The sequence below is a fragment of the Nuphar pumila genome, chromosome 4, assembly GCF_984573655.1.
Source record: "Nuphar pumila chromosome 4, dmNupPumi1.hap1.1, whole genome shotgun sequence".
Lineage (NCBI taxonomy): Eukaryota > Viridiplantae > Streptophyta > Magnoliopsida > Nymphaeales > Nymphaeaceae > Nuphar > Nuphar pumila.
In genome coordinates this window covers 19,035,762-19,061,180 of record NC_143252.1, presented here as the reverse complement: position 1 = coordinate 19,061,180, position 25,419 = coordinate 19,035,762, and the positions used below count along the sequence as shown (strand labels likewise).

The following is a 25,419-nucleotide window of genomic DNA, read 5'->3' as shown; positions in this document are numbered from 1 at the left end:
AAACAAACTATGGAATTTCTCCTAGAACCAACCCATGATCTCAGAATGCAGAAAGCTGTAATCCCCTTTCCAAATTTCTCTAAGCATAACTCGACTATCCATGGACCGTGATCCCTTCTTTAATTTATTGAGAAGATTCCCCATCCTCTGTTGCCCTGTAGCTTTTGGAATCAAAATGCTAGATGGAACCGCAGACAAGCACTTCTGCACTGATTTCAAACATGGAAGTGCTTCTCATTCTTGCACGGGCAACTGTGCAGTGAAAACTGCCAAAGATGAGGACCAAAGGTCGTGGTCACCCAACACATTACTTGGTTACTTACATATTCCTAATAAGGGTTGGGGCCTGAAAGTGGCTCGGAAAATTGCATAGGGGTTTTGCATGCCTAACAAGCCACTTAGATTTCACGCTCGTTATCCCATGCATATATGGTCGAGATGTGTTAACCAGTTCATTGTATACCACTAACTCAGAAGCAAATCTTTCAAAAAATGGTTTCACTCAACATACGAGCTTGATATCTAGCAGGACTTGCTTTTCTCTTTCCATCTGCTACTTCAGAAACTTTTCTAATGCACAGAGCAACTCTATCTGCCCAACCTGCGCAGATAGCTTGCCCCAATATCTCTCCTTCAACGAAAGAGGATTACCAACAAAAGAACTCTAGGCACACTCCACATCATCAACGTTCCCAGTTGTCCATGAAAACTCCTCTTGGGAACTATTCATACCTTGAAACATCAGCCTGAGGAGTTGTTTTCTAAATTTGGACATCTCATCCATTGTCTTGAAGTGCAACAGATAGTTTGTGCAGAATTCTGATGGGCTTTTTGCAAGCTCAAAGTGTAGCAATGCATGAGCTACGGTCAAAGCATCAATGCTGGGATTACAGAATTACTCACGAACAACCTTCACAAAAACTTTATGTTTTTTCTGCTTGAGTTTAGTCTGTTTATCTGCAACTTTATTATCAACTGTTTTCTTTAAGGATATCTCATAAGAATTATTTTCCATGTTTTTGTTATTGTTATCTTGATCCACATCCTCTTTTATATCACTTTCAGAATTAGGGTTGCAGCTGCAGCAATAGCATACCCCGAAAAAGGATGCAGCTGTAGCAATAGCATACCCCGAAACTATATTTGCTCTCATGGGTCTGCCTTGCCTCAGTTGTTGCGTACCAGTCAACATCATGCAAGAATGGCGAGGGGTTATTGGGTAATGTGCCATGGCTTTCCCAATGGGTGTGAGTCTACCACAATGGTCAATAGCTTCAAGAAGCTTCAAACAATGCTCTACTTTTACCAACGCAGCATTGTCAGGAGGTGTTAGAAAGGGAAAATTAGCCACCTGCAACAAATTAGAAGTTATCATCATTTATAACATCAGATGGGAGAAAACTAAAAGGACAAATCACTGGATGATGACTGACCTTATCAATACCCATGAATTTCATGATGAGTAAGATACCGTCCACTGGCATTTTTAGTATTTCAGGATTTGAGAATTCAGGAAATATGTTACTGAAAACCACGAAAGAATAGAGTTGATAACACTAGCCCGACCCAGTTCTCCCAGCTGGTCCTGCACGCTGAGCAAGTGATGCTTTGCTTATCCATTGAATATCATAATTTGCCATGCTATTAACACAATTATAGTTTTCACTTTTTCTCTACCAAAATCCACTACATATTTTATCACAGGAATGGTTAATGAGGTCTCGACAACATTTGTAGCAACCACCATAAGCCGCTCGCCTTCAAGCACATCTCCAAATACACGGAGCTGTGCAACAAAAGGTAGCATAGCATGAAGTGGTAGGACATACATGGGAGCAATGTTTGAAGACCCTGCTCTATTATGAGAAACAACAAGACCGTCTATAGCTGCGGTGTGACATGATCTAAGGTTCTCCTTGGGATTGGAAACTTGTGAATTACCAGCCAAGGCCTCAAAAGCTGCTTTTAGTGATGATATGCTCTTAGGGTCTCTAAGAACATCTTATGAAGGATCTGTCTGTACCTCATTTGTAAGATCCTCAGAAGAACCATCATCATCGTCTGTGTAATGCATGTCCTAACTTTCTACTTTAGAGGAATCAGAGTGCAACCCTGGATCATCAAGCTCTTCTTCCTCATAAATGTGCAACCCATACATCTGATGGCCTGCTCGCTGATCACGAATTTCAAATGCTTCATGTATACCCTTGGATTCTTCATCATGCAAAGGACTTTCTATTGCCAAGAAATTAACATTTGCATCACATGTTTTACGCTCAATGTCTTTTGCTTCAACAAGAAGACTTTCTTAGCTTTTTACACAAGTAGTCCACCTCCTTTCCAGTCAGCAATACAAGAATGCCACCGGGTGGCAGCTTTTTGTGTATCTGCAAGACCTTCCTATAAGCTTGGCCTATATAGTCCACCAACTCTGTCTTCCTTGAAAAATGAACGGTTACAGGGAATTGCCTTGTTGGGACTTTTATAACTGGTGGAGACACATGAAACTACTTCCTATTGGAAATAAAATCTTCCACCTTCATAGTGGCACTCATGAGAATAAGTTTCAAAGGATGTATCATATTCTCAGGTTTAATTTGGACTCCAGAGAGAATCTTCGTGTGCTGATTTTTATATAATTTCTGAAAATGCAAGGGAACATTAAAATAGGAAAAAACAAAAGGAAGAAAGAAATGCATGGAGAAATAGCAAAAAAAGGAGACGGTAACAACCAAGAAAAAGGCAAGGTCAGAAGAACCACACCTGGCGCAATTGTGTCACCCTGGATATGATTCCAATCAGTATGTATGTATTCAAACTCCTCTCATGAGCTTCATCAAGAAGAATGATGGAGTAACTCTTCAAAAGAAAATCACTGTGCAAAATTACAAATTTGCATATCCAACGTCTGAGTTCAACAATGCAAATCAACGCTATATATTAAAGGTATAGCAAAATTCAAGAATGGGATGCATCATATTATTATTCATTCTTGGTGCTTACTTCCAACCTATGTCACCTGGGTACTGACATGGGTTCAGGTATGGGGGTAGGGCACGACAATTTCAAAAAATGAGAGTACAACTGTGTGTATATATATATGTGTATATATATATATATATATATATATATATATATATATATATATATATATATATATATATATATATATGGAGAGGGAGAGGGCGGAAGTTGTTTTTTAGCTTCATTGAAAACAAAAATGTGTTTTTTAAAGATCGTTTTTTAGCTTCGTCCACCAGGTTTGAATTTGCCAAACCTGGTCAACAAAACCAACTTGGTTTAACCAAGTTATAAAAGGAGAATGGCGTACTCTCTCTCTTTCTCTCTCAGCGAGCCAAAAAAGATGATGACATACTCTCTTTCTCTTTGTTTGTTTGCAGAGAGAAGAAGACGAGAGAGAGTGAGATAGAGAGCGGTAAATCGAGAGAGCAACATAAAATGAGACAAAGAGGAGGAAGTTGATAGTCAAAGAGGGGGGCAAGAGCGAGAAAGAGAGTCAAGGGTTTCGGAGGGGGGCGATTTTTTTTTGTTTTTTCTAGAGGATTGGTTTGTATTAGACTTGCGTGGTGCAGTGCGGGACCCAACCCATGGAGTACACCCAGGTGTTCTGCACTAGGAGACCCAATGTAGGGGCACCACATTACGAGATTAAGGCCTGCGTGATACAAATACTTCCATCATTTTGTGGCCTTGGTCATGAAGATTTTGTTTTTTGTTTTTTCTTGAGGATTGGTTTGCATTAGACCTGCGTGGTGCAGTGCGGGACCCAACCCATGCATTACACCAGGTGTTCTGCAGTAGGAGACCCAATGTAGGGGCGCCGCATTACGAGATTAAGGCCTGCGTGATACAAATGCTTCCATCATTTTGTGGCCTTAGTCATGAAGATCTCTAGAGGCACTTAGATGAGTTCCTCGAAATATGCTCCACAGTAAAGATTTAGAATTTTGGAGACAATTGCTTTGAAATTGACCATTTTTTCGTTCTCATTAAAAGACAACGTCAAGTATTGGTTAAAGTTCTTAGATACTATAGAAATAGGGTCCTGAGATCAAATGTAGGAGTTTCTAAAGAACTACTTTCCCATAGGTAAAACCAATCAATTTCGGTGAGCCATTACTAGTTTTTCTGAAATAGATAGTGAGCAATTTCATGAGACTTGGGAAAGAATGAAGAATCTCCTTAGGAAATGTCCCCATCATCAGGTGCTGAAATGACAACTGGTGCAAAGTTTTGGCGATGGATTGTTGTGATCATCGCAAAATTTTTCCTCTTGGTTTCTCTCTCTTCCTTCTCTTTTCCTTTCTAACATCTATTTCCCTTTTTTGAAGGGAAAATAAAAGACATTAAAGAAGAGAGAAGAAAAAAGAAAGAAGAGAGAGAGGAACTCTTTCGCGAAGGTCTCACTTGACCTTAATTTTTGAAAAGATTTAAAAGATTACTCGCCTTCGTTTTGAAATATTTGCAATATAATTGGGAGACAGGGCTCGCTCGTCGGTACAAGGTTTGACCTTTCCTGGCGCCTTTACCAGGGGTAATCGAATCAAGGATCGAATTTATGCCTTTTGCTTTGTCTTAATATTATCTAAGAATTTTTTCTAAGTCTAAGGATGCACAACGAATCATGCTTGTGTAAATGCAAAAGATGTGTGCTCTTTTGAGAAGAATTTGAAAATTTTATTCAAGTGATTTTGAAATTCTGAAAGATATGATGAAGAAATAGGTTTTTGAAAGTTGAAGATGGACTTAGAAAAGTTAGATTCTTCTAACCTAAAATTTAGAATAGATCTTGAGTTTTGAAATAATCAAAGCTCAGATGAACCTGAATTTGAAGAAGGAAGTTTAGGAAATAAGAATTGAAAGTTGAATATGGACTTCAAAATGGATCTAGAATTGAGAGTCAAAATGAAATTTGAAGATAGAGTGGACTTCTAGATTTAAAATTTGAAATCAGAGTGAAAGGCAGAATAAATCTAGATGGGATTTGGAATTTAGAATTGGGTGTGAAAACTGGAATCCTAAATGAAATTGGATCCTAAGTCTGAGATTCAGGATGAAATTGGGTTCTACATCTAGAATCTGAGATGAGATTGGATTTTGAAGATCCAAATGGGACTTTGAAAATGGATCTGTACTTTTTTGGAAATCCAGATTTGAATTTAAAAGTGGGGTTTAAACTTTAGAAAAAAATCAGATTTTGAGTCTCAAAATCAATCTCAAAACCTTGATTTTGAATTGAGAATCAAGACTCAATCTTGGGATAGAACTTTGGAGGTTTTGAAAAATAAAGAATAAACTTGATTTTGATTTTGAGTTTTGAAATCAAGAGATGAATCTAGGAATTTCAAAGTTAAATTGAACGTTGAATTTTGATCTCAAATGTTAGATTTAATTTGAAATTAGATCCTAAAAATGAATTTGGAATTCCAAAGTTGAATTGAACTTTGAAATTTGATTTGAATTAGAAATTGACTTTAAAAAAAAATGAATTTGAAATTCTAAAGTCAAAATTGGACTTTGAAATTAGAATCTGAGAATAAAATTTGAATTTACAAGAGTTGAAAATTGATTTGAGAAGTGAAGAAGATATTTGAAGAATTATCACTTTGGATTTTTATAAAGAATGATGTAATTCTACCCTAAATGATGAAATGAATGAAAGAATTTGAAATTTGGTTTTGAAAATCATATTTCATTCTTTAAATGAATTAAAATAAGAGTGAAAATATAATACATCTCTGATTATGGTCATAAGATGTATTATATAATAATCGTATTTAAGTTCAAGTGAAGAATAAAACACATTTTTAGTGCCTTTATAGAGTTTAAAATGAAATTAATTCTCAATATATCCTGACTATTTCCATTGATATATATTTTGAGTTAATTTCAAGCTAAACTTTGATAAAGTAGGAAAAATTCAAAAAATTTGATGATTTTTGAAAGGGGTCTAGTGTTGACCTAATGTTATTCTATAAAAGATAAAAATCCTAAGCATTGCCCACATTTTGACTATGGCCATCAATGTGAGTCATTTGCTTAGGATTAATTACCTCTCATTAGAATGATGCACGTGCCATTCGTGTTTCACCATTGTGGATTTTTGAGAAATAAGACAAAAGGAGATGGAACAAACAATTATGAAATCTATATGCACACACATTCTAATCCAGAACTGTAAAGTAAAGTTTCTCATTATCATCTAGCTATTACAGTTTTGAAATTGAAATTCGAAGTTAGTATCCCTAATCTAAGAAGAAGATTTAACATCTTACATGTATTTGGTGCAAAACAGGGTTAATACAAAATGAAACATAAAGCATGAAAAGAAATTCAGAGATCACATTAAGACTAGAATGTATGTGATGATATATGAATGTTAGTGAGGAAACATACATGAAAATGCATATGTTGTACATTATAATGAGAACACATGTATTGGAGTATGAGAAAATTGTAGCCATAATGCAGAGATATGACATGAAATATGGTTAAGGAAGTGGATGTTGACATGGTAATGTAGCAGGAGCTCAATGTCTCTGATATGCTATATGTAAATGCCAAATGTAAGGGTGCACCACATATAAAGATAGGATTAATATGCAGAATATATATATATATATATATATATATATATATATATATATATATATAATATGCTGTGTGATATGCAGGGCACGTGGACTGTGCAAGGGTGGTATAGTAATGTTGCAGAAAATGTGGATGTACTGAAAGCATAGGGGTATGAGTGGTAGGCACTATAATAAAGAAAACAGGTAAGGAAATGGATGTTGTCACAGGTGCAACAATGTTGATGAAGGGGTACCGTAGACAATGGAATGGAGGTGGCAGGTGATTATGTAGCATGTGATGCAGTGTGAATGCAGGAGGGTGAATGGGTATATGCTATGCTATGTTATGTATAATGATGCAATGACAAATGCAAAACATGAGTGTCATGTTAGGATGGAAGGTAAACTAGATGCAAAGAGGTTAGTGACAAGGGATCAGAGTTGTAGGTAAGTTAGTAGGCATAGGAAATGGAAAGAGTAAATATTGAGTGCAGGAGCTGGATGGGGAGTTAAGAAATGTAGGGAAAAAGGACGACAATAGTGAAGGAGTTGGGCACGATGAATTTACAGGGTAGTAAGATGGAAAAGGCTATGCACATCTGAAAGTTGTAGCAGCAAGTGCAGCCACATGTGGTTGAATGTGAAGGTGAGTGCAATGGTGTGGTTATTGTAGAAAATGAAGGTGGCATGGGTAAAAACTTACCAACAGCCATGCCTTTTCCAAAGTTGGAACACCTTCACAGGCAGGAAACTTACCTTTGATCATTCTTCCTCCTTTCACCCCTTTGACTCCATCACTTAAACCAACAAACTATGATAAATCTGGCGTTTCAACCTTTTCAAACATAGAAAATATTCTGAACCAATAGTCAACCGACTCATTGGCGCAAGCATAACTACTTGCAATCGATATACTCGAACATCGACATTGCCTTTACCTGCAGGACTTACTTCCCAGGATGGTTTGGATGGTAACGCAGCAGCTCAACCATTAATGATTTGAATTCTGTAATGAACTTGATTGGCAGGAGATCTAGGACAACTCTTGGAGAGGATTTGATGGCTCAAGTTGATTTAAAGACAGATATCAACACGACTTCACACCAAAGCCGACACTTTCGCAACAAATTATCACCAGTTTGACAGCAAAAGATACAAATCAAAAACAGGAATTCACATTAGATTAAATGAGAAACTTATAGTGAAGCAAATACGAATGTCGGATTTCAGAAGAAATAGGTGAGACGGACAAAAACTTAGAGGTAGTGGAGGATAAACAGTAACTTTCTGAATGCACAGATTAACCCATATTTACTGTTATCCTTCATGATCAAACATGAATTCCTTTATACCCAAACCAACGAGATTGATTTCGCAGATTAATCCCGTGTGATTGAGACCCCATTGTCTCAAATGATAAACAAAAAATTTACTCAATGGAAGGTCATGATATCCCTTCATTCTCAATCACCTCATAACTGACATCCCACAAGCAAAAATTTTGAGGATTATCCACCATGACGAAAATGCTTAACACTCATCATTTTCGTTACTGGTATTCGCCACCTAATGCCCAGAAAAAAAAATCTATACAACCTCATCATCATGATCAACACAAATGTAAGTGGCCATCGAGTTTGCAAGTTTTTGTAATAATGTATACAAAACTTTTGGTTGAGAAAATGTTAAACTCTTTATTTATTTATTTTATTTGATTTATTTATTTTTTCTTAGAGCAAGACTTTTACTGATATATGAACCCAAAAAGAGCAGGTACAGTGATGATTCCTGAAATCAAATACATCATCCCACTATAACTTGGCCATCATGCATTAGCCTGACAATACTTCCCTAGTGGGTATCCTTATGCAAAATCCTGGACTCTTACACAGTACATTTAGCAAGAATATAATTCAAGAGATAAAATCTACTATTACTACATGCTGTGACTAACTACTTAATACAACAAACAACAACAACTACGCCTTCATCCCAAAACAATTGGGGTCAGCGATATTGTTAATGACTTCAATAATTCATGGCCACATAGACAAACAACTAGCACTATATCTTGACCCACAACCAGGTAATCCAAGTAAAGCTGTTACTCCCACCTATATACTTCCTAAAGAATGAAAACCACAACCAATCAAAGAAGAAGTCTACTCCCAAGACGGAAGGGATGATTTACAGAGGGCATAGGTCATATCAAACAGATGAGGTGGGAAAGTAACAGTTCGGATGGTACTTTGTGCCAGGATTTGGACAGAGTGGCTTCTCTTAAAAGAAAAAAAAATATAGCATTCACATCGATGTTGTAAATGTAAATATAAGTCAAGCAATCTACCAGCATCAGCGCAATCTCCTGGCTTCTCTTTCAAACTCAAGAAGGGTGAGGTGGTATATGCATAAATGGACATGGAAAATTGCTGATGAAATAAGGTTTTTGACCAAGCCCAAAGGGCTGCCGATCAAAATGATTCTGATTGATGTTCTTGCAACAATTGGTTGTGTCCAAAATATGTGCAGAATCAAAACGTGATAGGTAAGCAAATGAGATCAGCTGATGGCATGCGTTAGCAGATATGAAGGGAAGATGATGAACTACCAGACAACGTCAAATCTGACGTAAACCAGTATTCAAAAACACATGAAAACCAGAAATCGAATTACAACCACTAAACACTCAGATAACCAATTAGATCAAGCCTTGACATGATTTCGATAGACCAGAATTGATCAAGAGATTTCATGATCAACTTTCAATACAGAGCTCACCGGACATCTAAACCACAATGGTGATAAAAAAATGGGAGGTGCTTCCATAGTGAATGTAGCAGTAATTTTTGAGTAGCATCCATATAGATTAGTATCCCACCGTGAAATTGGATGCAATAATAAATAAATAAAAAAGAAAGGGGGGGGGGAGTAACCTCAAATGCCGAATATCATGATAAATTAAAACACAGAAATGGGATTTTCAAATCATCAAGGCGTGTTGATTTGAAGTTTCCCTGATAATCCAAAAACACCGTCATGGCAAAGCACTTTATGATAAAATCAGAGATCCGATGCTGGTCTGAACAGATACTAGGGAGCAAACGACATGAAACAGAAAATCAAATGGAAATAAAAAATTAAGTGAAGACAGAAAATCAAACTTGAAAGAGCGTCAAATACTGTGAACAATCCAATACAATGAGGCAAAAAAAAAACAAAACAAAACAAACGAACAAACAAACAAACAAACAAACAAGAAACCGAAAACCAAAAGACAAATCAAAATGCGGACAGGAGATCGAGATGGAAAGAAGAAAGATACAGATTGAAATTATGAAAAATTATAAATAAATAAGAAAGAAATTGTTGGAATGCACCGATTCCATTGATATTGCACATCTGTAAATCGATATTGCTATATGCAAATCGAGCTTACAGAGAGTACGTTAATGGAGTAAGAATCAAGAGAATAGAATTCAAACAAAGAGGAGAAACAAAGGATTCTTACCGGATTGCTGGGCCTCGGCTTGAGAAGAGGGGTGAGCTCTGTATATCGCTTACAGGATGAAATTTCTTCACTACTTGAGAGGAGAAAAACAAAAAAAGGAGAAAAGAAAGGGGAAAGAGAAAGAAGAAGAAGAAGGCTCGAGAGAACGAGCAATGGTGGGGTGAAGAGGTGGTGAGGTTGAAGAGAGCCCCCGATCGTGTTTTTATAACGGGAAACCATTATGGTTTTTATCGTAGGGGTCCCCTATGTTTTTCAAAAATTTTCAAAAGAGGGTCTTTAGAAAAGTGTTTTGTAAAAAGGTTTTTTTTAGATAAAGAGGGGTTTTTAGAAAAAGCGGGCAAACTAATTTTCTAAAATTTTTATAGGAAAAACCTGAAAATGTAAGGAAAATGGGGGGGGGGGGGAAGACTGTAACAAGCGAGACCCAAATGAGGTTTTTGAAGCATTTTACAAACTTTTGTTTTAAGACTTTAAGATTTTCCTAAAATGAGCTTTTTATGAAAAATGCCAGATTTGTTTCAGAAAATGAACTTCAAAATGAATCTCGATCAAAGATTTTCAGAAAATATTGGGTTTGGATCTCGTATTGAGATTGGGTCCAGATAAAGCATCCGAGAAAATCCAAAGAATTGATTTTTTTTTGAACAATAAGAGATCCAGGATCAGAATTGGATCTGGATATTCGATTTGGGTTAGAAACTGGGTCAAAAATAAAAATTGAGTCTAGATTCCAGTGAATCTAAGAAATGAATAGAAATTTTGATTTAAAATTGACCCGATTATTCAAAGGAAGGGACGCAGGGGCAACAAGGGAATTTTTGGAATTTTGGGAAAATTTGGAGTGTTCACAATTATCTAACAGGAATCGTGGGGGGGAGGGGACATTCATGTTGAAGTGCAAGGAAGAGGCATGAAGATCGTTTGATACTCTGGCGGAAAATTCCTTATATCATGCCTCTACCTCTTGTGTTGAGAGAGCTACACCTAGCGGGACAAAGCAGTGTGGTGTTTTAGAGATTGGTTCGACTACTGAGCTGCAAAGCAAAGTGGATATGCATTCTCAGAAGTTGAATCAACTTCTTGTGGGCCCATCCCAAACACATCAGGTGTGTGCTCTGTGTGCCAGTCTGACACATTCTAGCACTGAGTGTCCTTCGGCAGTTCAGTACCCTGAATTTGTTCACGAACAAATTCAGGCTGTTCAGGGGTTCGCCAAACCCATGAATGACCCATTTTCATCTACATACAACCCGGGTTAGCGAAACCATCCTAATTTTTCATGGCGGAACCAACAAGCCTCAATTTCTGCTCCTCCGTATCATTAGGTTAGGGCCAATACATTCACCCAGTCATATCAGAGGCCGAATTACCTCCAACCTTCTCCCATCTTTTCCACGGCTACCACTCAGGAAACCGCTCCACAGTTGTCTTTTGAGGAGAAAATTCTCCAGGGCATAAGTGCATTGATTGATTTGTGATGTTGGTTCAAATTTCATTGACAACTTTTGTTTTTATTAAAAATCTCTATACTATGTTGAGTTCTTCAGAATCCGATTGAATCTCAGTGAAAAAATTGACTCTGAATCTGAATTTGATTATACCAAAATGAATCCAACCCGATTTCTTAATCAGATTCAATGTTTTATACCAAAGCTGACTAATCGGGTTCGAGTCAATCAGATATCCCGTAAAACCTGTAAGTTTTAAGGATTATTAATAGAGAAAGAATTCAGCTTTATCTTCGAGTTATAAATGTGTTTCTATCTTTAAAATTTCATTTATTGGTGTTTTACATGCTCAGTCACTCTTTTTTGGCTAACAAAGGGATAAATTTGATATTTTTAAAATTATTTCAAGTGAAATATTATTAAAATACTTTAATTTTTATGAAAATTATTTATTTTAATGAGTCATAACTCATCTAATTGTTTTCAAGGTGTTTTAAACTTAACTAGATGTATTTTGATGGTTTTCGAAAAGATTTTCATAAGGGTATTTTGGTCATTAAATAATTTACAAGAAATGTTTTTATCAAATGAATTATTATTTTGAAAAGTATCAAAACTATGAATTAGTTAGAGTTAGCATAGTTAATTTATGTTAGTAGTTTAAACAAATAAATTTTAGAAAAGAATTTTGTGTTTTTGTAATGGACCCGAAGTTCAACTAGGTTAGATCTAAACGTGAATTTTAAAGATTTTTTTAGCAAGTAAAATTTATATTTAATTATAAATATGGTTTAAGACACTATCTAAATAAATATGACATTATCTACTTTAGTTTTTTTTTGTATATTTTAGAATAGTTTTTTCTGTCATTTGGATCCAAATCGGATCCAAATAAGACCCATTTGGAGTTGTGCCATTGGAAAACACTGTGGGCCCTATTAGGGTACCCAATGCAATTTCTCTCTCATTTTTTTTCACTCAGCTGACTCCTCCCTCTCTTGTCTTCCCCATTCAGGGAGCCCCGACGCCCGTATGAAAAGGAGCGTCTCGATGCCGAGTTGAAGCTCATCGAAGAGTACGGGCTCCAGTGATAGAGGGAGCTATGGAGGGTTCAATATGCCCTCAGCCACATTAGGAAAGCCGTTAGGGAGATCCTTACCCTCGATGAGAAAAACAAGCGGTAGATCTTCGAGGGCGCTGCCCTCCTATAATCCCCCGCCAGGGGCGGCCCCTGTGGACCCCCTTATATATACATTTTTGCCCGTGCCGCACCCCCACACCCGAGTTTTTTGGAAGTGCCGAATCCCTGCACCCGGACTTGCACCCATGTGACATAGGTCGGTAGACTGGTGGTAAATATTTCATCTTTCCTTTTGTGAGTGGATTCTCAGAAGCACATAGACTTCTCACCTTTTCCACTCATCGTGGGCCTGTTTAGGTAAACCTTCCCTGTCCCATCTCTTTCTTCTTTTATTTCCTTCAGATTTTGGGTGCTTTTACACTAGTCGATGGCCTTAAAATGGTGGTTTATTGAAGTTTTTACCCATTACAACGTGAAAAATCGAGTTCCAGCCTTTTTCGTGCCTCATACGTTCACATTGACGTGATTGGGTGAGTTCTATCTACCTCCATCCCCTTTCCTTCTACTTTTTCTTGCTAGCGGTTTGGCTTAATTAGGTTTTATTTGATTTTTTTTATTCATGTTTTCCTATGTTGGGAGGTACATCATTCATTGTATTTATTTTTATTTATTGTTTTAGTGTTTTTATTACCGATTTTTTTTTTATTTTGGTTTTTTCATTTTAAGTGCTTGTTTCTCAGTGTTGGGAATTGTGCCTGGCTGCTGTGACAGCGATGACATCGCGGTCTCTTCCTTTTAGCCACCTTTTCAAAAATTCCTTTTCGAATAGAGTTTCCAAGAGAATTTGAAAGTTCCCTTGGAGTGCCTCAATCATCGTGCAAACGACGTGGCTACGCTTTGGACAACAGACATGTGAAGATGCCCCACACAGCCATCCAACCTTGTTTTAGACTTTTAGTATAATGTTCTGCGGTCTATCGTCTATCGGGTTACCGATTTGTATTATAGATTTTGTTGCTCGTATATGAAAACATATTCTAATGAATTTATCGTTAAGTGTGCAACACTCTCCTACTGTAAGAGGATGCCCAACTGACCTTGTTCTTGTGACTCGCGTGGTGTTGCGTGTTGTGCACCAAGTATTCGGTGTTTTGCTTACGCGGCAAATTTGTTGTGATTTGCGTGGGACCTCTTGGTTTTTCGAGTTTCACTACTCTTTTTCATCATATCACAAAGGTATAACTCAATATAAATCCTTGTTGTTTGATATTAATCTAGTGTGTCTTAATGATGCTTTACTTAAGTATTCTAAAGTAGTGTTATGTGTACCGAATTAGGTTTAGAAATTCCCAATTCGATGGTTTTGCATGAATTAAATTAGGAATTGCGTTGATTTTGTTATTAGCATGCTTAATGTAGTGTATTAACACTAATAAGCACGTTGTATACTTCTGAAATTTGATCATGTCTTGGAAATTTTGCCGCATGCTAAGTGCTCGGTGAAATGCCTATAGGAGACCAAATTCCAGTTTTGAATGTGGTTTTCTAATAAGGCTTCAAAAATGCCTTCAAAAGTTGAATATGCATGTTTGAAACTTTGTTTTGAAGTGGGTTTTGTATATGTAAATATGCTTTTGATTTCATAGATTGTGTCATCAACATTGCCTAGCTAACCATGTTAACACGTACAACACTAGTGCGGTCTTCGCATGTGCACATGCATGGTTTGTGTTCACAAATGAAATGTGCTTAGATGTAATTATCAGTTTAATTGTAATAACATAAATGCTTATATACTTATTGCTTGCGGCTAAAAAAGTCATGCTCATTGAATGCAATGCATAAAAATGCAAATCCGGTAAATACCCGTGGTAAGTATGTGGTGCAAATGGATGTACTTTTCTGATTGTGGTTTAGATAGTGAAATATAAAGTGTGTTGTAGGTATATGTTTGAGCATACATTATGTGAAATGAATGTTGCATGATTGATATGACTATTGTGAATGCTTGTATGAAATAATAATTTTGTAAATCATGTCATGTATGTAAAGTATATATCATGAGTGTATGCTTTGAAATGAATTACTCATGTGTGTAAACCTGAATACGTTTTAACATGTATCTTGTTTGTGTGTGAAAATACAAATGGAGCGTAAGCTAATAGATTGTCTGTATCTTCTAAATTCTATCCAAACAAAAAAGCAAGATGATTCTCAGGGACAATGAAATTGTTGTGGTAGTGTTGGTGGAAAGAAACACATAATACTGTAGTAAGAACTTAATGGAAAACGGAACACACTATAAGGTCTTGTAGCTTTCAGCTAGCCATGCCCTTTTTTCCTTCTCCTCTTGCACATGTAAGCAGAAATTTTGTTAAAGAATTAACCACTAATCACAAGAAGCATGAAAAACTTCTAAGGATAATGAAGAAAATTCTCAACGTTGTGAAAATAAAGTATTCCATACCTGCAAAGGCTTTAATTTCCTCTTCTGTGATTTGCTTAACTTTGTCTATCCTTGCTTCTGATTTTCCTTCAGAGATATAAGAGATCAGAAACTGGGAGCTACCAACAACACAATGTGTGTGTGTATTGCAACCACCATGATTTTCAAAATTGTCAAACATAAGTGCAATAACTACATCAAATCAAAGCATATTAGATCATTGATCAGTAAAAGTTACCACTTTATAGCCATGAAACACACACAAATAAAAGGTCATGCTAAACATAATTTAACCAGATTGCTTGAGGGAAGTTAATAGGTAGAAAAAGAGTTAAAAGCTTTACAATTTTCAAAGTGTTGGCAAATTGCATAACGTAATGAAAAGTAATTAGGTCTGATCAACTCTTAAACTCAAATCGACATGACATAAAAAAGAAAGAAGATAATAAGGGGGCAACATTCATTATTCATCAGGAAAAACTTTCGTGGACTCTACTAAGTCTACTGGTCAATCCATTTTAAGTTGTTGCTTTGCAAAATACAGATCTGCAATCAACAACGGAACCAAGAGAAGACTAACGGAGACAACAAGTGCACCAATTAACCAGCCAATGAGAAAATTCATGGAAGAATGGTTTGATAAGTTAAATAATTAGTTTCATGCCTTTGATGACAATCTTGGCATCCAAAATCGATGAACTATTTAAACTAAATCACAATTTTCTCAACATGATTCCCGACAGAAGATGAAAAGAGAGAGTGGTCATACGCGCCAGTAATTACGATACACTAATTAAGGTTTTTTGGGTCCACCCACTTATCCAAGACACTGGGATAACAAACAATGTAATATCTAAATCATCTCAATTTTTAGAAAAAGTGAGGGCGTATCCGGGCACTTACTTACTCAAAGAATGAAAGAGATTGAATTCATATCAAAGATATATCAAAACAGATCCCTAGCAGTTGCCTAATCAATCAATTCAAAAAATGCTAACTTAGGAAGCAAGCCCACACTAAATTTTCTCCAAATCTTTAATAAGCAAATGAATCCATGTAGCTTCATTCACAAGAAAAATATTATATTGAGAAAAAACAGATGAATTCTAGGCCCTTTTCTTTCATGCGATGGGATTTAAATTTTAAATTGTGAAAGGCTTGAGTAATCGAATTCATATGCACACAAGTATTCCATCCTTGTAGCTATTGTAGTAACCGATGTCTCCATGAACCTCTTCATGGTAACTCAAAAACAACACCCCTGTAGCAATTTTCCAACTAAATTTTAAATTGTTTAATGGGAAAATAAAAAATAAATGAAAAATTATTCCTTTTAATCAATTTCCAACAAAATTTGTGGCTGCTTTAGCCGTTTGAGATGGCGTTTGGACTCACCTAGTTATCCAGAAAAGCTGGACAGATTGGGATGTTGCAAACAGGACACCACCAAATTCCAACTTATCCCACTTTTTTGGATAATTAGAAGGTGAAATAAAAAAAGGAAAATTAATATATTGCCGTTGGGGTTGATCAGATGCAGTGAAGATGGGGAGGCCATAATCGGTGAAGACGTGAAGGGCTTGTTGGCTGCAGGCATGTAGAACTGAGAGAGGTAAGGACAAAGGAGGGGTAAGGAACCGAGAGAGATCCATTAGATTTAAGGGTTTTCTATAAATAGATGGTTTGAGAGGGAGAGAGACGCTTGTTGATAAAACCTATTTATGATTTTCTTTCCTATTTTATCTGGTAAATTTTCTGAATTATTGATATTATTGAATTGAAGTTGCTTTCATATTCTTTTGTTTTCAAGTAACATAGTTTATTTGTAGCTGTGTGGTTTTTTCGTAAATCAAGTCCTGTCAATTTTGTCAATTTACATAACGGATCAAGATCAATAACACGCAAAGTGTTTGTTTTTATTTATTTATTTTATTGGATCTAGCATTACAACATATTTGGTTCTAAATTCATTCTTACCTTAAGATTCATATCCAAACTCAAGCGTGTATCTACTACTAGCTCTTCGGAATTGAACTTTGGACCTAACATATATGAACCACGCCCATTGGGTTTTCAGGAAATTTTGCGTGGGCTTGCTTCCTAAGTTACCATTATTTGAATTGATTGGTTATACAACTGCTAGGGATCTGTTTTGATATATCTTTGATATGAATTCAATCTCTTTCGTTCTTTGAGTAAGTGCATGCTTAAATACGTGCACACTTTTTCTAGAATTTGAGACAATTACAGTGTCCGTTATCCTAGTGTCTTGGTTAAGTGGGTGGATAAAAAAACCCTCAATTAGTGTGTCATAGTTACTGGCGCGTATGCCACTCTCTCTTTTCGTCTTCTGTCGGGACTCATGTTGAGAAAATTGTGATTTAGTTTAAATAGTTAATCGATTTCAGATGACAAGATTGTCATCATAAGCATGAAACTAGTTATTTAACTTATCAAACCATTCTTCCATGAATTTTCTCATTGGCTGGTTAATTGGTGCACTTGTTGTCTCCGTTAGTCTTCTCTTGGTTCCCTTGTTGATTGCAGATCTGTATTTTAGAGAGCAACACCTGAAAATGGATGGACCAATGAACTTAGTAGAGTCAACAAAAGTTTTTCTTGATGAATGGTGAACGTTGCCCCTTATTATCATCTTTCTTTTTTATGTCATGTCGATTTGAGTTTAAGAGTTGGTCAGACTTAATTACTTTTCATTACATTTTGCAATTTGCCAACACTTTGAAAATTGTAAAGCTTTTAACTTCCCTCAAGCAATCTGGTTAAATTATGTTCAGCATGACCTTCTATTTGTGCGTGCTTCACGGCTTTAAAGTAGTAACTTTTACTGATCAATGATCTAATATGCTTTGATTTGATGTAGTTGTTGCACTTATGTTTGGCAGTTTTGAAAACCATGATGGTTGCAATGCACTTGTCTTACCCGGAAAGAAAAAGAAAAAGAAAAGACATAAATGCACAAATCAAGTACTTGATATATATATATACACACACACTGTGTTGTTGGTAGCTCCTAGTTTCTGATGTCTTACATCTGTAAAGCAAGGGTAGCCAAAGTTAAGCAAATCATAAAAGAGGAAATTAAAGCAGTTACATGCATGAATTACTTTATTTTCACAACGTTGAGAATTTTTCTTTATTATCCTGAAAAGTTTTTCAAGCTTCCTGTGATTAGTTGTTAATTCTTTAACCAAATTTCTTCTCAGGAGGAAAACGAAAAAAGGCCACTGGTAGCTGAAAGGTTCCAGTGCGTTCCATTTTCCATTAAGTTCTTACTACAGTATTATGTGTTTCTTTCCACCAACAGCGCCACCACAATTTCATTGTCCCTGAGAATCGGCTTGCTTTTTTGTTTGGATAGAATTTAGAAGATACAAACAATCTGTTTACTTTATCTCCTTTTGTATTTTCATAAAGCACAGAATTCAGGATAATGCATATAGTTCGTTGTATTCTTCAGGAAATATTGCACAGGTGTTTATGCGAGATTGCTTCTTTGTTATTAGGTGCTTCAGTATAGCGCAACATAACTGCAAAATATTCTCAAAATCACAGGTAGAAACTATGAAGGAAAAACTCAGAAGAGTAATGCAACTTTCTAGAGTTGGGCTGGAAGTGCCACAAGATGTGCCACTTCTCAAGAAGAGAACTATTTCAGATCTTTCTTATATGGCAGCGTCAGCACTGGAAGCCATCTGCATCAAGATAAAGAAAAGACTTGTTCTCCAGAATCATCAAAGCTAAAGAATGTTGAGTTGAAAACCTCACTCCTGCTGGAAGAACATTGAACCACAAGTATGGTTTGCACTGCATATAGCAAAATTTGTCTACTTCAAGATTTTTCTGCTCACTTTATTTGGAGAGATGGTGACTTGCCCATGTTTTCTGATGAATCTCTGAGAAAAGAGTTGTTTTTGACTTTCTAATAGAAAACCCTTTGATGTTGATGTGTGGGTTGCATTTATATGCAATTCGTTCTGGTATATGTCTATTCTCCTGCTTCAGAATTTTGTGTTGATGTTTTTGAGACATGTTTTTAGAATGTAACCACCACTGCTCATCATCAAGGTCAGAAGTCCTTCAATGTGCATGTTGTGAGACCTGCAGATGTTGAAGAAAAGAGGACCGATCTTCCAATAGTCATGATGGAACAGGAAATAATGGAAGCTATCAATGGGCATTCTGCTGTGATTATTTGTGGAGACTGGAGAGACTAGATGTGGTAAAACTACACAAGTGCCTCAGGTATGCTTTACACTGGTCCTTCTTTTGTTGTTTTAGTCCATTTCAAGTTTAGAATTTTTATTTCTGTTGCCATATTTCTTTTTAGCTTCTTTTGCTAGTTAAATAATACACATATATAAGTTTCTTTTACTGCATTTTATGCTTTGCAGTTCCTATATGAAGCCAGTTTTGGTTCAAAGGCATGTCCGGCAATGGGAGGGATAATTGGTGTTACTCAATGTCGCCGTGTTGCAGTTCTTGCCACTGCTAAGTGTGTTGCTTATGAGTTGGGCCTTAAGTTAGGGAAAGAAGTTGGTTTTCATGTTAGACATGTCAAGCGGATGGGTGATTGCAACTCCGTCAAGTTTATTACTGATGGGATTTTGCTTCGAGAAGTTCATGTAGGCAGGTATCTAATGGCATTGTATTCCTTGAGGTGTTATGGAAATGACTGTTCCTTGATTTTTCAAGGCATGAAGATTAACATGGCCCCGCAGCTTTTTACCTTGTTTTTAGTCCGAGGATGCTTCTGATTTGTTTCCTGATGTTTCCAGTCATTAAGCATTACGTACTATGTAGTTGATGTTTTGACCGTTGATATTTAGATCTACATTGTAGTACCCAGTCCCAGCCATTTAATTGTAACGGCTGAAAAATCCTGAACAATTGTCTCAGTGGCACTTCTTTCAAGTTACTGTTGATTTTTTAAGCAATCCTATTAGATGCATGCTTTCAAGTTTTCAAACTGTAGAAGCTTTAATGCATTTTTTTGGTATACTCTTGTAACATCATTTAATGGTGGCCCATTCGTGAGAGGATGATAAGGTAGATTGTTTATTGTTACTTATCTTTAATGTTACAACTGTTGTCCTGGGGGTAAGAATTTGGATGAAATCTTGTACCAATGACTTAAAATTTCAAACACAAAAGTAGAATAGAATGTCAAGTTCAGAGAAAGAGAGAAATTAGATTTCTAACATATTAGTTACAATTGTATTGTTTGGTTAATTAGTTTCTGACCATTAGAACAGAGAAAAAGATCTTTTGCCCCAGGTTATCCGTGAAAAACAAAAAAAAAGTACAGTAAAATGGCTATAAGAAATCAGATAAAGAGCGAGGTTAGTTGATAATATATAAACTGGCATAGGTTGTATCATGTTGTACCAGTTATGTTAGTATATTTATTGGAAAATATATGATTTTTTTTACTGTGGATTAACAATGGTAAATTACAAACAATAAAGTAGAATGTGTTATGCTCAAAATGTACAATTGTGTGCTATATAGCCAAAAGCGTTAGGCGGTGCCTTGTCGGTAGACCCCCAAAAAGATTAGTCAAGGACTAGGCGGGACTAGACGGTATTCCAATTAAAATATAAAAAAGTATACAAAATATGCATAAAAATATGTTTAATTCTTTTACTAAGGAGATCCTTCATTCTTTCCGAGGTCTCATGAAATTGCTCACTATCTAGTTCAGAAAAACTAGTAATGGCTCGCCGAAATTGATTGGTTCTACTTTTGGAAAATTAGTTCTTTAGAAACTCTTACATTTGATCTCAGGACCCTATTTCTTTAGTATCTAAGGACTTTAACCAATACTTGGTCTTGTCTTTTAATGAGAACGAAAAAATGGTCAATTTCAAAGTAATCGTCTCTCCAAAATTCTGAATCCTCACTATGGAGCATATTTCAAAGAACTCATGTAAGTGCCTGTAGGGATCTTTATGACTAAGGCCATAAAATGATGAAAGCATTTGTATCACGCTGGCCTTAATCTCGTAATGTGATGCCCCTACATTGGGTCTCCTAGTGCAGAACACCTAGGTGTACTCCGTGGGTAGGAGCAGCAGGCTCCATTTCATATATATATATATATATATATATATATATATATATATATGTGTGTGTGTGTGTGTGTGTGTGTGTGTGTGTGAAATCTCCAATAAAGTAATAAGCTCCAAGCAAACAGAAAATGAGATCAGATCCAATGAACTTTTAAGTCCGTAGGGCCTAACCAAGGTTGAAGATGGGCTACTCTTGCAAGAGTCCGACACCTTCTGACATCACTGCAGAGAAATAGGGAGACCCAATATCATCATCTTTCTATAACTCAAAGAGGTTGAAGACTGTGTTCATTGCAACTACCTGCTTGCTTATGCCTAGATACCAAATCAGGGTTGAACAAGGTGCCCACTTCTGCAAAGCCTGTCTAACCATGTAATCCATTGACATCAACACAGAGGAACAAGGAGACCCATATCATCATCTTTCTATGACTCGAAGAGGTCAGACTTGATTCAGTTACAAATGCTTGCATATGCCTAGGTATGACAATGTCACGCATAACACTACATCTAACATCAGTATAAATGCATATGCGAACATGCATATAAATAAATTCAAATATGCATGCATTTGAATTCTGACTTGCCTATTTATTCCTCTATGCAGAAGCAGATACTTTGACAAATCTGAATACAAAGATATATGCACACATTCATCCTACACTACCGTCATATGCACATACTGACATACATGTGTGCATCATATACAGCAACTTGAACCTTAACTTATTTTGTCGCTGACTAAGCCTATTTAGGCTTCAGTTGAGGTTAGTTCCTGTATTGATTCGATCCAATCACGAGACAATCGATATAAGACTTGTATATCTGAGTGTTCTTGGATCGAGTCTGTACATATATCTATGTTTCACAGTTCATTACTGGCTTAACCTATTAAAACTGTTTTTTTTTTTGAAAGAAAGTAATTCATTCAGCTTGTGAAAAGATGAATGCCATATTTTTCTTTTCATTTTGCATCATTTCTGCTATAACTGCTGTTCGCATAAGGTGAGTGCAGGACTAAACTTGAAGAACCGGTCGATCGAGTAGGTCGGTTAGCGCATGTTCATAGTGATTGGTCCAGATGGTGTGAGATAGATTGGTATTTTTCTGTGAGATTTGGCCCACCAATAACTACCAATGTACGCCCGGTCCCTGAACCTTGCTCGTTTACATCTGGGAACTACAACCAAAATACAAGTACTTACTTTTTGAATTTCTATGGGGACATTCAGGCTACAAGAATACTCGAGAGACTGTGCTTGCGGTCATAGGTGATAAAAGTGCTAACCTGAAGGTAGACACTCAGCACCTGAGAGATATCAACTTCGGCATTGGGTCCATTTTCTAATTCATTGGCGAGCTAGTCATTGAACCTGATGGCAATGTATGTATTTTCTCTACTCCAGAATTTTCAATTGCCATCCTTGCTGGTATATAAATAATGAGCAGCGGTGATGGGCAAATATTCATGGCACACTTGAGGCTGGTTCTGCTTCTGTAAAAAAAAAAGGCTGGTTCTGTTTATGTCAGCATGAAACTTGGTGCGGCTCCATGCATTCATGTCTCTGTTTGGATTTACTAGATGATTTGTGTTTCAAGCTATCCTACAGGCAAGAGTAGGACGAATGTGGATGGCATTGATCTCAACCTCTACCACCAATCTCTTCAGCTTAGGAAACAGTTTGTAGCTGATCATATGACTCCACCAGAAACTTTATTCCACTGATGCTCTAGAGCTGTCTGGTCTTTAGACGAGCTTGGAACTGATTCACATCATTCACATAAACAAATTATGATGATGCCAAGCTGGGATAATTGGTTGCCTTAGTTTAGAGATCAGGCCCAATCCCAGCCCAGACAGGCTAGTTTAGGGGTGTCAACGGGTTGAGTTTGGTTCGTACCCATGTGAAACCATACCCAGATCTGTTGAGAAATTGTGTTGGGTCTGGCTTCGGATCCAATCAGACCCATCATAAGAGAAACCATGCCTGAATCTTATACGGATTAATGAACCAGAATCGCACCATACCCGGTAAAGTAATATTTTTTATCCTTTTTACATTGAAATTTGGGTCTGGTATGAAATTTCACAATCCATACCTGGCTTCATATATTGACCAGACCCTTCGGTCCCACCTAGATTGTAATCAATCCTTCTTATTTATCACTAAACCCTGACCCTATAGGGGTTGATATGGATCGGGTCCGGATCAAATCTGTCCCTTTGACACCCTAGGCTACCCTGGCCGTTTTGTCCAGCCCTAACCCAAACCCACTTCATCTCGTGTCAGGGACCCGACTATCTACACGAGTAAATGGGTCATTTGATTCAAGCTCTATAAATTCAGGATTCTCTCTCTCTTCTTCTAGAGTTTCTGTTTTCCTTGTTTCTCTGTTATCTCTCCTTCGTCTTGTCTCCTTCGGTGTTCCTAATTCAGATGGTTTTGTGATGTGGGTTTCTCGGTGATGAGAAGAAGATGATGAATCTGATCTTCTAAGATGTCGTTTGAGGCATTTGTCTGAGAGGAACTACCTCACTTTCCCTTCTCCTCTTAGGGTTCTAGATCTCCCCCTCTCTGTAACCCTAATATTCTATGCTCGGTCCTTTTGTGATTTATATACATTGATGCTATTTTTATCCTAAGATCAGGTAGTAATTTTTGCCTTGAATGACATTGCCTTTGTTTGCATGCTCATATGTTTAGTTTTTTTTGCAGTTGGTGGTGATTTTTCACCATCGAACTGAGGAATGCCGAGTCTGAATTCATATTCTTGTTATTTCCTTAATAATGTTAGCTCAGTTTAGCCTTTTGGGCATTGTTTTGTTGTGGGCTTATGTGTTTTTTTCTGAAGGAAAGAAGGACAATTAAACTCTGTTTCTTTTCCATGGATTTAAATGCGTTGAAGTTGGTTTATGTTCTCTTTCGGATTGGCATACTTGAGTTACTCCAAAAATTACATATTCTTTTTTTTTCGCTAGTAAATTTTGTAATTTTGGAAGGAGTCCGTAAATATGGAAACCATTCATGGCAGCTATTTAATTGTTGTTACAAGTTCCCGGGGATGTTTCTTTGACCATGCTAATGCCGATTAGTTGATGAACAGTTTTCTCATGGTACTGGTGGTACTTGTTTCTTTTTCGTTTTCTTTGTGTTCTGTTTGTCTATTTTCTTGTTGGTTATCATTGTCTTTTTTTTTGTTTATGCACCATTGTTTCTTTCGGGATTTGCTGCTAAATTGTTTTCTTAGTTTGAAGTGTTTTGGCTGTCATTTCTTGTTCCATAAAAGCTATGTCACAGTGTTTCGGCACAGGGATTCGGCTAGCAGGGTGCCCGCACCCGCATTGACGCGACTCAACGCTGGTGCGGTCAACGCGACCCTGTGTTATTAATTTTTTTTTGTGTCCAATTTTTTGAATCAGGCTCCACAAGTTTGAATCAGTCTCCACAAATTTTTGTGCCCCGGGACCCCCCTTTCTGCAAGGGCCAAAACTTTGAATCAGGCAATTTTTGTGCCCCGGGACCCCTCGACCCATCCCCACAAAGAGGGTGCACGGAGGGGGCTCGACCCCTCCCCTGCATAAATTATATACACACACACACACACGCCGCACCCCTGCAGCCAAGTTTTTTGAAAGTGCCGCACCTGCACCCGCGCCCGTGCCCATGTGACAACACAAAAGCAATATTGGTTTTTTGCCTGTTCTACATTCACCGAGCTGAACTTTGATGCTTGGCAGATAATTGATGTTGCTGAGTAAGGTTGAACACGGTAATTTGTAAGCAGTTAGAACATGAAGATGTTAATAAGGTCGAAATGTGAATTATTTTCTGCATGCTTAAATAATTTCTGATTACTGCATTTTTTGTAAGATTTGCATTATTTTACCTACTCATCAGCACTCATTTTCAATTGTCATAAATGTTGATTACTGCATTGCTGATGGGATAAAACTGATGCTTATATCTAATGGTTGGCTTACCAGCCCATTGCAATGATTTTTTTTGGCATTGGTGTCAAATGGACCAACCAACATGTGTTTTCATTATGATGTTTTTTTTTCTACATAACATGTTAAATAAAACGTTCTTTTATGATTTTTGAGTATCATAGATTCTCAATTTCTCATTTCTTGTGATTGATATTTATATTAATTTTGTTTAGTAGCATTTACAATGCAGCTTCTTTCCTGCTGTTATTGTAGGAATTAAATTCCTTGCTGTTAGTTGTGGTACTGATAATGGACAAGTGCTG

The 25,419-nt window shown here is 36.8% G+C and overlaps 1 pseudogene; it reads right to left on the bottom strand.

The window, feature by feature from the left end:
- Nucleotides 1–664: 664 nt before the first annotated feature.
- Nucleotides 665–7,306, bottom strand: LOC149839562 (ATP-dependent RNA helicase DEAH13-like; annotated as a pseudogene).
- Between the last annotated feature and the right edge of the window lie 18,113 nt (nt 7,307–25,419).